Genomic DNA, 13,601 nt, shown 5'->3' with positions numbered 1-13,601 from the left:
ACAAATCACAACGCTAGGGGTAGGATTGAAATGGGGTGACTTGGCGACCACATGGAGTTGGAGGCAAGCATGAGGGCCTCTTCAACACTGACCCTCAAATCAGATACCGCATCCATCCATGAATCGGTGGGAATCAGTTCACGGACACTGATGCGACAACCGGCCATCCAATCGTAGCTGCATACAATTCAAAGCAGATTTTAACAAGCCAAATTCTTTTTTTTTTGCAAACCGGATGATTTTCATATAATAGAAGCACATTTTGTTACATTTTGATATTTTTTATAAAAAAGGCGACCCGACCTAAACCAAGCCTACGGCAGCGCCCGTCCTCCGCGTCCGTGTTGTTCCCTTCCAGCGATCGTCGGGTGCATCTCACCGCCTCGATGAGCGGCGACGATGAGACGCGTGAAGTAAAGGTGTGGTTGCTGACGAGGAAGAATAGGACATGAGAGACGGACCGGCCCACTTTGGACTTGAGACCCCAGTGACTCCCACGCACTACTCCTTCTCGGTACAAAATATTAATATGTAGCAATAAATGTCCATTCTTTGCAACAAATCACCGAGGAAATGGCAATTTTTGCAACATGCAGATCATCAAAAGTAATGCATGTAACCTCACAAAAACACTTTGGAGCATGAATCAAATCAACTGGAACAGACAATCAAAATCGTCGGTATGTCGTCAAGAATTCTCGCATGCTACCGCTACGTGTTATTCATCACCAACAAACTGAAGAGACTAAGACTCTGCCAATAACAATACCGTGATACAGAATGAAGCCAAAACCCAGATGCAAAATTAACTAGTACAACCCATACAAATCTCCACCCGAACAGCACAAATACTACAATAGAAATAACCATGGTCAACTATGAGCAGCTCTGAGTGAGTAGATCATCGTCGGATTGCCTGCTGCTGGCAGTAGGAACTTGTGATCAGAAGCACATGTCGAGCAGACAGCAGCAGCAAATAGCAGCACAACTGCAAATGAAAACGGGCCACGGATTAGAAGAAATCAAAACACAAAGCAATGGGAAGATGGCGCGTAGTCTCGACGATCTAGTGGCTTATATATCACGGCTCAGAATGTAATGACGTACGTACCATCCTTTCCAGAAGCCGTCGCCGCCGCGGTCCTGCGAGTCCTGCGGCGGGGCCTGCTGCTGGTAGTTAGCGGCGACAGGCGGCGGCGCGCCGTACCCTGGAGGCGGGTAGGCCTCCTGGCCCGGCGGCGGGTACGCGGTGCCCGGTGGTGGGTAGCTCATGGTCGACGCCGCGGTCGAGTTCACAGAGACAGCAGAACAACTGAAGCAGGAACCTGGCAAGGAATACTTGCTGATGCTACGAGGCGCTCTCTGCTCTCGACTTTGTGATGTTCTTCTGTCGGAGCATTGCCCTTTATATAGTGACACGAGGAGCCAACGAGGGAGCATACGATACGCTCGTAGTATAGTCCTATTAGTATTAGGATTACTTAGGCGCGTTATCCAAAGTTTTCAAAGGGAACACACTCGTAGTGCACCTGTGCACGGCGACGGCGGATTATTTTTCTGTTCTTCGTCTTGCAAAAACGCGTTGTTGAAGGCGTCACTGAGAAGGAGAAGCATCAGACATCGGTCCACGTTTGCGGGCACGCAGCGACCGTTGATCTGCATGGTGGTGTACGTACTGCTGCACATTGATCTGATGGCTGCTTCCCGTTTTGGATGTCTGCTGGGCCTCGCTTCCATCGGGTTCGTCGCCGCCCTTTCGAACTGCTCCACCGTTGAGATGCGCCGCGCGGAGAAGTTCCAAGCGAATCGGGTTCCGTAGTTGGTGAGGGTTGATATTGCTACGAGATTGTTTGTTTTTCTAATGTGGTGCTATGGTCGTAGTAGTAGGCACTAGTCTTTTCGGAACTGCTCCAATAATTCGGGCACTCACCACCTTTGATGATCGTTTCCCAGCGTCTTTTCTTCTTGTTGCGCTGGTCAAATTTGATGACCGTTGTCATTCGATAGGTTCGGCTCACCTTGTTTCAAGAGAGAAAAAGGTTCGGCTCACCGTGGACCTACGCATCTACCCTACAGGATATTTCAGCACACGTTTTTTAAGTTGAAATTGTTCTCTCTCTTCAGGAAAAAAGATTACTGTCTATAAATATGACTGTGCATCAATTGATGTAGAGTTCCAAGATACTATCCTCCATTTTAAGGGAAAAGAAAGAGATACTCCCTCGCATCCTATTTAGTCTGCGCATAAGGAGCATCACAGATACCAAGAAGGGCCTGACTGGGTGTTTTTTTTTTACCTTTTTACCCCTGTCCATGCATGGAAAGAAGCCTGTTGTGTTAATTGCTGCATGTAGTTCATTGGCCGGTCCCTTGAATCTCCTCTTCTGTACCCCATGCGCACAACATGGAATCACTGCATGGCGCGACTGATTGGTTGGCGCTTCGCTGCCACTGCCAAAGGCATGCTAATTTACTGCAGCCAAAGCGGGGCACTGCTGGAAAGTAGCGAGAAAAGAGCGAAACACGCAGAGTAATAAGGGAAAAACAGGAGAAACTTATGCGCAGAGTAAAAAGAATCGGAGGGAGTACAAGCTCAACGTCACAGTTTGGTGGATGGCGCAACCAACACACAAGTGGTACCCTATAACAACCATGATACGTAATCAACCTTATATTATTTACATGCTATTTACAGAAGGAAGCTTGCCAAAACCTCTTTCGAAATGGGCTTTCACCTCACTTTATAGATAAAGCAGCCATCAAGGCCATACAACAAGTTCATAAGCAGCAAAAGAAAATATATGTCCATTGGAGCAAAAACACACACGTGCCCAAATGTGAAAAGAGAGAGGAAAAAAGACCACCAAGTGACCAATAGATTAGCGGCTAAGAGGCGGGGCAAGGCGGTGAGTAGCCAGAGTCATCGCATCCATCATGTCGTCAAGCCGATCTCGATCCCACTGCCTAGAGAGCGTCTACCAGACTTGCAAAAACACCAGGAATTTGAAGACATGGTCAGTTGCATGCCGTAAGAAGACCCACTCAATCATCATCGTGTTATGCGTCGTCCATAGGGTCCAAGTCATTGTGGTGAACACTAACCAGAAGAGGCATCTCCTCCGCCCGATTTGGTTGGCCCGAGTTTCGAGAAACTTAGCCAGGTCCAAGGCTTCCCACTATGGCCCCTGAACCTCACCGACAAAGTAGAAAAGAAAGCGAGCCGTGAGGCAGGTGGAGAAGAAGTGGGTTCCCGTCTCCGAGCTATCACAAAGCGGGCATATCCCATCGCTAGGATCATGGAGCTTGGACACCTCCATGCTCGATAGGAGGCGGTCACAAAAAAGCTGCCACACAAAGATCTTGATCTTCAAAGGACAGGGCACTTTTCACAAAGGTTTAGTCCATGCAAGTGACACAATCGGCATAGGTTATAATATGCCGAGCGAACAAAGAAGAACACCGACGGGGTTAGGTGCAATATATGGCGTCCAAATATTCCAGGTGTAAAGGGGGGAAGAGTCGTCTGAAGGATGGCCCAAGCAGTGGTTTCCTCGGGTCCAAATGATTGACGGAATGGGATGTTCCAGACCCCATTGTGTGCGGCCAAGGATACCAATAGGATGGGGTCTACGCAGATAGCAAACAAGTCCGAGAAATCCATGTATAACGCAGACCCATCCACCCAAGGGTGAAGCCAAAAGAGGGTCCCATGTCCAATGCCTATGGAGATAGGGTGCCCCAGGCGAATCTCATTCTTGATCGACCGAATCGACTTCCAGAACTGAGATCCCTCCCTACGCTCACACACTAGTAGCGGGCACCCTCCAAGTATTTCGCTTTAATAAGCTACAGCCACAGGCCGTCGTCCTCACTGAGGATCATCCAAACCCATGTCAACATAAGAGTCTGATAACCCCCAAGTGCAGGGAATCATCGTAGCAATTTCCAAAGGTGGAAGTGATAAGTATGGAGTGTCGAACCCACAAGGAGCTAAAGGTAAGATCAATATTCTCTCAAGCCCTATCTGCCACTGATACGACTCTACGTGCACCGAACGTTTGCTTCCAACTAGAAACGAGAAACAAAACTACGTTGTGGGTATGAAGAGAATAACTTTGTATGATATCGAAGAGCTAAAATATAAAAGTAGGCGTTGTTATCATAAAGTTAGAATATATTACTAAATAATATAAATAGCGAGTGTGGAATAATGATGGATCGGTGTGCGGAATTGTCCTAGGCAATAGTTAACAAGACCGGTAATCACTATTGCAGTTTCATATGAGGGAGAGGCATAAGCTAACATACTTTCTCTACTTGGATCATATGCACTTATGATTGGAACTCTAGCAAGCATCCGCAACTACTAAAGATCATTAAGGTAAAACCCAACCATAGCATTAAAGCATCAAGTCATCTTTATTCCCATACGCAACAATCCCTCTTACTCGGGTTTGTGTTTCAGTCACTCACCAACCCACTATAAGCGAATCATGAACGTATTGCAACACCCTACAGCGGGAGTCCCTCACGCTTGCACGACACGGAGGGCACCATAGGGCAGGACCAAAATAAAACATACAACTCATACCAATCTAGATCATCAATCAACCCAAAGACAAAAGATATCTACTCAAAACATCATAGGATGGCAACACATCATTGGATCATAATATGTGGCATAGAGCACCATGTTCAAGTAGGGATTACAGCGGGGTGCGGGAGAGTGGACCGCGTAAAAGAGGTGAGGATGGTGATGTTGATGAAGACGATCACCGTGGCAATGATTCCCCTCCCGATGGCACTCCGGCGCCACCGGAAGAGAGGAGGAGAGGTTCTCCCCCTTGTGCTTCCTCCTCCATGGCCTCCACCCTCTGGTCCTTGGCCTTCATGGTGATGATGGCCCCTCCGGGATACTTCTCCATGGCCACCGGGGATGATGGCCCCCTCCGGCAGGGTGCCGGAGAGGGCCTAGATTGACTTCTCGTGGCTACAGAGGCTTGCGGCGGCAGAACTTCCGATTTAGGTTTCTTTCTGGAAGTTTGGGTATATATAGAAGAGTTTTGCGTTGATTTCACGTCAGGGGGGTCTCCGGGTTGTCCACGAGGCAGGGGCGCGCCCCCCACCCTCGTGGGCAGCCCGAGACTCTTTTGGCCTGCTTTCGGTACTCCGTGGGCTTCTTCTGGTCCAAAAATAATCTCCGTCGAGTGGCACGTCAATTGGACTCCGTTTGGTTTTCCTTTTCTACAATACTCTAAAACAAGGAGAGAAAACACAAACTGGCACTGGGCTCTAGGTTAATAGGTTAGTCCCAAAAATCATATAAAAGTGTATAATAAAGCCCATTAAACATCCAAGATAGATAATATAACAGCATGAATACTTCATAAATTATAGATACGTTGGAGACGTATCAGCATCCCCAAGCTTAATTCCTGCTCGTCCTCGAGTAGGTAAATGATAAAAGGAATAATTTATGAAGTGTGAATGCTAGCAAGTGCATAAGTTTGATCAATGATAATTCCAATCACTTTTTCTAGCATCATTATATGTCATAACAATAGCTCATCTCATAAAACTTTTCATGATCAAGTAACAAGCAATTCACATGTTAAAGTATAGATCATAAACTTTCTTGAAAACTAACAAACAATATTCTCAGTCGTCAAACAATTGCAATTCATCTTATTTTCAGGAAGAGTCTATGTCAGAGCTTTGATTTAGCAAACTCCACATACTCAACTATCATTTAGTCTTTCACAATTGCTAACACTCACGCGATATTTATGGGTTCAAAGTTTTAATCAGACACAGAGAAAGATAGGGGCTTATAGATTCGCCTCCCAATCTTTTACCTCAAGGGTAATGTCAACAATAATAGTTCATGATGCCTTACATCCAATTGGATATATATATATCAGAATCTTTCCAACACAAGGTGCTTGCCAAAGGATAAAATGTAAAAAGGAAAGGTGAAAATCACCATGACTCTTGCATAAGGTTAAGAGATAAAAGTAAAAGATAGGCCCTTTGCAGAGGGAAGCAGAGGTTGCCATGCGCTTTCAGGGTTGGATGCACAAAATCTTAATGCTAAAGAACGTCACTTTATATTGCCACTTGTGATATGGACCTTTATTATGCAGTCCGTCGCTTTTATTTCTTCCACATCACAAGATCGTATAAAGTTTATTTCCTCCACACTAGTCAATCATACATATTTAGAGGGCAATTTTTATTGCTTGCACCGATGACAACTTACTTGAAGGATCTTACTCAATCCATAGGTAGGTATGGTGGACTCTCATGGCAAAACTTGGTTTAAGGATATTTGGAAGCACAAGTACTATCTCTACTTAGTGCAAAGAATTTGGCTAGCATGAGGGGGAAAGGCAAGCTCAACGTGTTGGGCGATCCATGACAATATACTTTATTTCAGATATAAGAAAACATAACCCATTACGTTGTCTTCCTTGTCCAACATCAACCTTTTAGCATGTCATATTTTAATGAGTGCCCACAACTACAAAAGATGTCCAAGATAGTATATTTATATGTGAAATCCCTCTTCCTTCAATATTCTTTCATGAATTGTTCAAGTGACCAATTCTATGTTTGCTAACTTTCAATAAGTTTACTACCTATACTTATTATGTGTGAAGTCATTACTCCCCATGTTATAAGCATATGAAACATATATAAATTCAGATTTATGACATTCAATTTATTCAACCATTTACTCATAGGATATACATGAAGCACATGAGTAAATGACAAACTACTCCAAAAGATATGAGTGAAGAACACTGAGTAGTCAAATAATTAACTAGACATGGGAGGATTCTTTTTCATTTAATATTTCAGATCCAATGATTTTATTCAAACAGCAAGTAAAATTGAAAATACTCTCCAAGCAAAACACATATCATGTGACGAATAAAAATATAGCTCCGAGTAAGGTATACCGATAGTTTTGAAGACGAAAGAGTGGATGCCTTCCGGGGCATCCCCAAGTTTAGGTACTTGAGTCTTCCTTTAATATTTCCTTGGGGTGCCTTAGGCATCCCCAAGCTTAGGGTATTTCCACTCCTTATTCTCCTCATATCGATATCTCACCCAAAACTTGAAAACTTCAATCACACAAAACTTAACCAAACTTCGTGAAATAGGTTAGTATGATAAAGAGCAAACCATTCACTTTGGTACTTTCAAAGACAAGGTTCATAATTATTCTCACACAATTCCTATTGTACCATATCATTTCTACAATTTATATTGAGTAATATAAGTCATAGAAATTAGAAAACAAGCAAACTATGCAATGAAAACAGAATCTGTCAGAAACAGAACAATCTGTAATGATCTGAACATAAACCAAACTTCTGCTACTACAAAAATTATGAGATAAATTGGTGGACGTGAGGAATTTGTCTATTAATCTTCTGCAAAAAGAATCAACTCAAAAGCACTCTTCTGTAAAAAAAAATGACAGCTAATCTCGTGAGCGCAAAGTTTCTGTTTTTTTCAGCAAGATCCCATTAACTTTCTCCCAAGTCTTCCCAAAGGTCTTACTTGGCACCTTATTGAAAAAAAGCTATAAAACATGATCAATACAGTATCTTAATCATGTAAACACACAAAAACAGTAAGAGTAAATATTGGGTTGTCTCCCAACAAGCGCTTTTCTTTAATGCCTTTTAGCTAGGCATGATGATTTCAATGATGCTCACATAATAGATAGGAATTGAAGCACAAGGAGAGCATCTTGACTAGCACATTTAAATATAAACCACTTCCTATGCCTAGGGATTTTGTGAGCACACAATTTATAAGAACAACAATCAATTAGCATAGGAAGGCAAAACAAGTATAACTTCAAAACTTTAAGCACTGAGAGAGGAAACTTGATATTATTGCAACTCCTACAAGCATGTATTCCTTCCTCATAATAATTTTCAGTAGCATCATGGATAGCAACATTGTTCTCATACTCAATTGGAACCTCTTACGAAATAGTGGAATCATTACTAGCTAAAGTTGACACTCTTCCAAATCCACTTTCATAAATATCACATTAAGATTCAACACCCTCCAAAATAGTGGGATCACTAATTCCTAAAGTTGACACTCTTCCAAACCCACTTTAAATGATAGTATTATTCATACTCCAAAAGATATAAGTGAAGTTCATGGAGAATTCTACAATTAATATAGACTAACCAATATCCAAGATCAAAATGTATAAGTGAAGCACATGAAGCATTCTATAAAACCATACTCAAAAGATTTAAGTGAAGCGCAAAGAACAATTCTATAAGATCATACTTAAAAGATTTAAGTGAAGCACATGAAGTATTCTATAAATTGATGAAGGGACATCCCATACTAGCATGGTTCTTAAAGAAAAAGAAAAACACAAAGGACACAAATCATGTGAACAAAACAAAAACCGAGGTATACCGATAATTGTTGAAGAAGAAAGATGGGATGCCAACTGGGGCATCCCCAAGCTTAGATGCTTGAGTATCCTTTGAAATATTTACTTGGGGGTGACTTGGGCATCCCCAAGCTTGAACTCTTTCTTCTCTTTATTCTTCTCACATCGGCAACTCCTCGTTCTTCGAACACTTCATCCACAAAAACTTAACAAAAACTTTGTGAGATCCGTTAGTATAACACAGCAAATCACTACTATAAGTACTGTTGCAAACCAATTCATTTTTGTTTTTGCATTATAGCTACTGTAATATAACTTTTCCATGGCTTAATCCACTGATAGAGACCGATAGTTTCATCAAAACAAGCAAGCAATGCATCAAAAAACAGAATCTGTCTTAAACAGGACAGTCTGTAGTAATCTGGAAGTTTAGCAAACTTCTGTGACTCCTAAAATTATGAACTAAATTTTACAATTTGAACAATTTGTACAGAATTAATGTGCAAAAAGTTTCAGACCCATTTGACTTTCCAGTAAAAAAATGTAAATTCACGCACTACAGCCAAAGTTTCTGTTTTTGTTCTGCACATAGTAAACAAGCAATCTAATCATCCTAAAACCAAAGCTTGGCACCTTATTTTTATAATACAATGAATATATACAAGGGGATAATTATTTACAGAGAAACTTCCATGAAAAATTCTACATTGTTTCCGTGAGCATGAACACAAGTGCTCAAGGTCGACCCTCACTTCTTCAATGCATAACTTTCCAATCGCTTGTCTTTTTGAAAAACTTTTTAGGCATGAAAGGCAAGTGATTTTTTTGTATTTTCAATCTTTTAAAAAAATGTATGTTTCACCCACAACTAAACAGAAACAAAAGGGAAAAACAAAATCTACTTAGTCAAGAAAGCAAACAAGCACACACGAGAATATCAACCTCACGCTATTGCTCTCCGGCAACGGCGCCAGAAAAGAGCTTGATAATCCCCAAGTGCAGGGAATCATCGTAGCAATTTGCAAAGGTGGAAGTGATAAGTATGGAGTGTCGAACCCACAAGGAGCTAAAGGTAAGATCAATATTCTCTCAAGCCCTATCTGCCACTGATACGACTCTACGTGCACCGAACGTTTGCTTCCAACTAGAAACGAGAAACAAAACTATGTTGTGGGTATGAAGAAGATAACTTTGTATGATATCGGAGAGCTAAAATATAAAAGTAGGTGTTGTTATCATAAAGTTAGAATATATTACTAAATAATATAAATAGCAAGTGTGGAATAATGATGGATCGGTGTGCGGAATTGTCCTAGGCAATAGTTAACAAGACCGGTAATCACTATTGCAGTTTCATATGAGGGAGAGGCATAAGCTAACATAATTTCTCTACTTGGATCATATGCACTTATGATTGGAACTCTAGCAAGCATCCGCAACTACTAAAGATCATTAAGGTAAAACCCAACCATAGCATTAAAGCATCAAGTCCTCTTTATTCCCATACGCAACAATCCCACTTACTCGGGTTTGTGTTTCAGTCACTCACCAACCAACTATAAGCGAATCATGAACGTATTGCAACACCCTACAGCGGGAGTCCCTCACGCTTGCGCGACACGGAGGGCACCATAGGGCAGGACCAAAATAAAACATACAACTCATACCAATCTAGATCATCAATCAACCCAAAGACAAAAGATATCTACTCAAAACATCATAGGATGGCAACACATCATTGGATCATAATATGTGGCATAAAGCACCATGTTCAAGTAGGGATTACAGCGGGGTGCGGGAGAGTGGACCGCGTAAAAGAGGTGAGGATGGTGATGATGATGGTGATGTTGATGAAGACGATCACCGTGGCGATGATTCCCCTCCCGATTGCACTCCGGCGCCACCGGAAGAGAGGAGGAGAGGTTCTCCCCCTTGTGCTTCCTCCTCCATGGCCTCCACCCTCTGGTCCTCGGCCTTCATGGTGATGATGGCCCCTCCGGGATACTCCTCCATGGCCACCGGGGATGATGGCCCCCTCCGGCAGGGTGCCGGAGAGGGCCTAGATTGACTTCTCGTGGCTACAGAGGCTTGCGGCGGCGGAACTTCCGATCTAGGTTTCTTTCTGGAAGTTTGGGTATATATAGAAGAGTTTTGTGTTGATTTCACGTCAAGGGGGTCTCCGGGCTGTCTACGGGGCAGGGGGCGCGTCCTAGGGGGTGGGCGCGCCCCCCACCCTCATGGGCATCCCGGGACTCTTCTGGCCTGCTTTCGGTACTCTGTGGGCTTCTTCTGGTCCAAAAATAATCTCCGTCGAGTGGCACGTCAATTGGACTCCGTTTGGTTTTCCTTTTCTATGATACTCTAAAACAAGGAGAAAACAGAAACTCGCACTGGGCTCTAGGTTAATAGGTTAGTCCCAAAAATCATATAAAAGTGTATAATAAAGCCCATTAAACATCCAAGATAGATAATATAACAGCATGAATACTTCATAAATTATAGATACGTTGGAGACGTATCAGAGTTGCATTCACACATCAAGAAGAAAGAATGCCTAGGCCCCCAGGTCCTTGGGAAAGTAGATATTTGCCCACTTGACCATATGGTATTTATGTCGTCCATCAATCTCCTACCAAAAAAGCATGATAAATCCTTGTCAAAGGAGCTACGCACACCTTCCGGCAAAATATACATTCCCATCATATACATGGGTAGACTAGAAAGGCATGAGTCAATGAGCATAGATTGGATGTAAATCGGCCGCACCACGACTCAGACATAGAAGCCATCTTCCCCACAAGCGGGTCAAAATCCCGAATGTCGATTCTCGAGTCAAATAGTGGCATCTGCGGGTAGGCGATGGGGAAGAAGGACAACTTACAATTAAGGTTGTCCGCAATCTACTGCTGGTCATCGGTAGAGAACTTTAACACCATCGCCTTGCTTTGATGAAAATTGATCTTAAGACCAGACAATGGCCTCAAATCAAAGGAGAAGGAACTTGAGTTTGATGATGTGGAGTTATGATCCATCTAGCATGATCATGGTGTCGTTGGTGATATTTCAGTTCTTCTCTGGTGTCAAGTTTGGTCTACCACGACCTCTCTTGACATTATCAGCACGCTTGAGCCGTTCACTATGCACTGGAGCTTCTGGGTCTGTGCTGCATATGCCTAATGAAGGAAATATGCCCTAGAGGCAATAATAAAGTTATTATTATTTTTCCTTATTTCATGATAAATGTTTATTATTCATGCTAGAATTGTATTAACCGGAAACTTAGTACATGTGTGAATACATAGACAAAACAAAGTGTCCCTAGTATGCCTCTACTTGACTAGCTCGTTTATCAAAGATGGTTATGTTTCCTAACCATAGACATGTGTTGTCATTTGATGAACGGGATCACATCATTAGGAGAATGATGTGATGGACAAGACCCATTCATTAGCTTAGCATTATGATCGTTACAGTTTCATTGCTACTGCTTTCTTCATGACTTATACATGTTCCTCAGACTACAAGATTATGCAACTCCCGAATACCGGAGGAACACTCTGTGTGCTATCAAACGTCACAATGTAACTGGGTGATTATAAAGATGCTCTACAGGTGTCTCCAATGGTGTTTGTTGAGTTGGCATAGATCGAGATTAGGATTTGTCAATCCGTGTATCGGAGAGGTATCTCTGGGCCCTCTCGGTAATGCACATCACTATAAGCCTTGCAAGCATTGTGACTAATGAGTTAGTTGCGGGATGATGCATTACGGAACGAGTAAAGAGATTTGGCGGTAACGAGATTGAACTAGGTATGAGGATACCGACGATCGAATCTCGGGCAAGTAACATATTGATGACAAAGGGAACAACGTATGTTGTTATGCGGTTTGACCGATAAAGATCTTCGTAGAATATGTAGGAGCCAATATGAGCATCCAGGTTCCGCTATTGGTTATTGACCGGAGATGTGTCTCGGTCATGTCTACATAGTTCTCGAACCCGTAGGGTCCGCACGCTTAACGTTTGATGACGATTTGTATTATGAGTTATGTGATTTGATGACCGAGTTTGTTCGGAGTCCCGGATGAGATCGGGGACATGACGAGGAGTCTCGAAATGGTCGAGATGTAAAAATTAATATATTGGAAGGCTATATTCGGACATCGAAAAGGTTCCGTGTGATTCGGGTATTTTTCGGAGTGCCGGAGAGTTACGGGAATTCGTATTGGGCCTTAATGGGCCATACGGGAAAGGAGAGAAAGGGCCTCAAGGGTGGTCGCACCCCTCCCCATGGACTGGTCTGAATTGTACTAGGGAGGGGGGCCGCCCCCTTCCTTCCTTCTCCTTCTCCCTTCCCCTTTTCCTACTCCAAGTGGGAGGTGGAATCCTACTAGGACTAGGGAGTCCTAGTAGGACTCCACACTTTGGGCGCGCCCTATGAGGGCCGGCCTCCTCCTCCCTCCCTCCTTTATATACAGGGGCAGGGGGCACCCCATAGACACAAGTTGATCAGTTGATCTTTTAGCCGTGTGCGGTGCCCCCCTCCACCATAATCCACCTCGGTCATATCGTAGCGGTGCTTAGGCGAAGCCCTGCGTCGGCAGCATCATCATCACCGTCATCACGCCGTCGTGCTGACGGAACTCTCCCTCGAAGCTCTGCTGGATCGTGAGTTCGAGGGACGTCATCGAGCTGAACGTGTGTTGAACTCGGAGGTGCTGTGCGTTCAGTACTTGGATCGGTCGGATTGTGAAGACGTACGACTACATCAACCGCGTTGTCATAACGCTTCCGCTTTCGGTCTACGAGGGTACGTGGACAACGCTCTCCCATCTCGTTGCTATGCATCACCATGTTCTTGCGTGCGCATAGGAATTTTTTTGAAATTAGTACGTTCCCCAACAGTAGCATCAGAGCCAGGTTTATGCGTGGATGTTATATGCACGAGTAGAACACAAGTGAATTGTGGGCGATACAAGTCATACTGCTTACCAGTATGTCATACTTTGATTCGGCGGTATTGTTGGATGAAGCGGCCCGGACCGACATTACGCGTACGCTTACGCGAGACTGGTTCTACCGACGTGCTTTGCACACAGGTGGCTGGCGGGTGTCAGTTTCTCCAACTTTAGTCGAACCGAGTGTGACTAAGCCCGGTCCTTGGGA

General features: G+C 43.5%; 1 long non-coding RNA gene across 1 annotated transcript; it reads right to left on the bottom strand.

The window, feature by feature from the left end:
• Positions 1-685: 685 nt before the first annotated feature.
• Positions 686-1,560, bottom strand: LOC123049815 (uncharacterized). The gene is made up of 2 exons (XR_006423657.1): positions 1,112-1,560; positions 686-988 (listed from the first exon to the last, which is right to left on the bottom strand). It is a non-coding gene; the product is annotated as an uncharacterized lncRNA (long non-coding RNA).
• Positions 1,561-13,601: the final 12,041 nt, after the last annotated feature.

Source organism: Triticum aestivum, chromosome 2D (assembly GCF_018294505.1).
Source record: "Triticum aestivum cultivar Chinese Spring chromosome 2D, IWGSC CS RefSeq v2.1, whole genome shotgun sequence".
Taxonomy (NCBI): Eukaryota; Viridiplantae; Streptophyta; class Magnoliopsida; order Poales; family Poaceae; genus Triticum; species Triticum aestivum.
The sequence above is the reverse complement of the archived record's forward strand: the minus strand, read 5'-3'. Positions and strand labels throughout refer to the sequence as shown.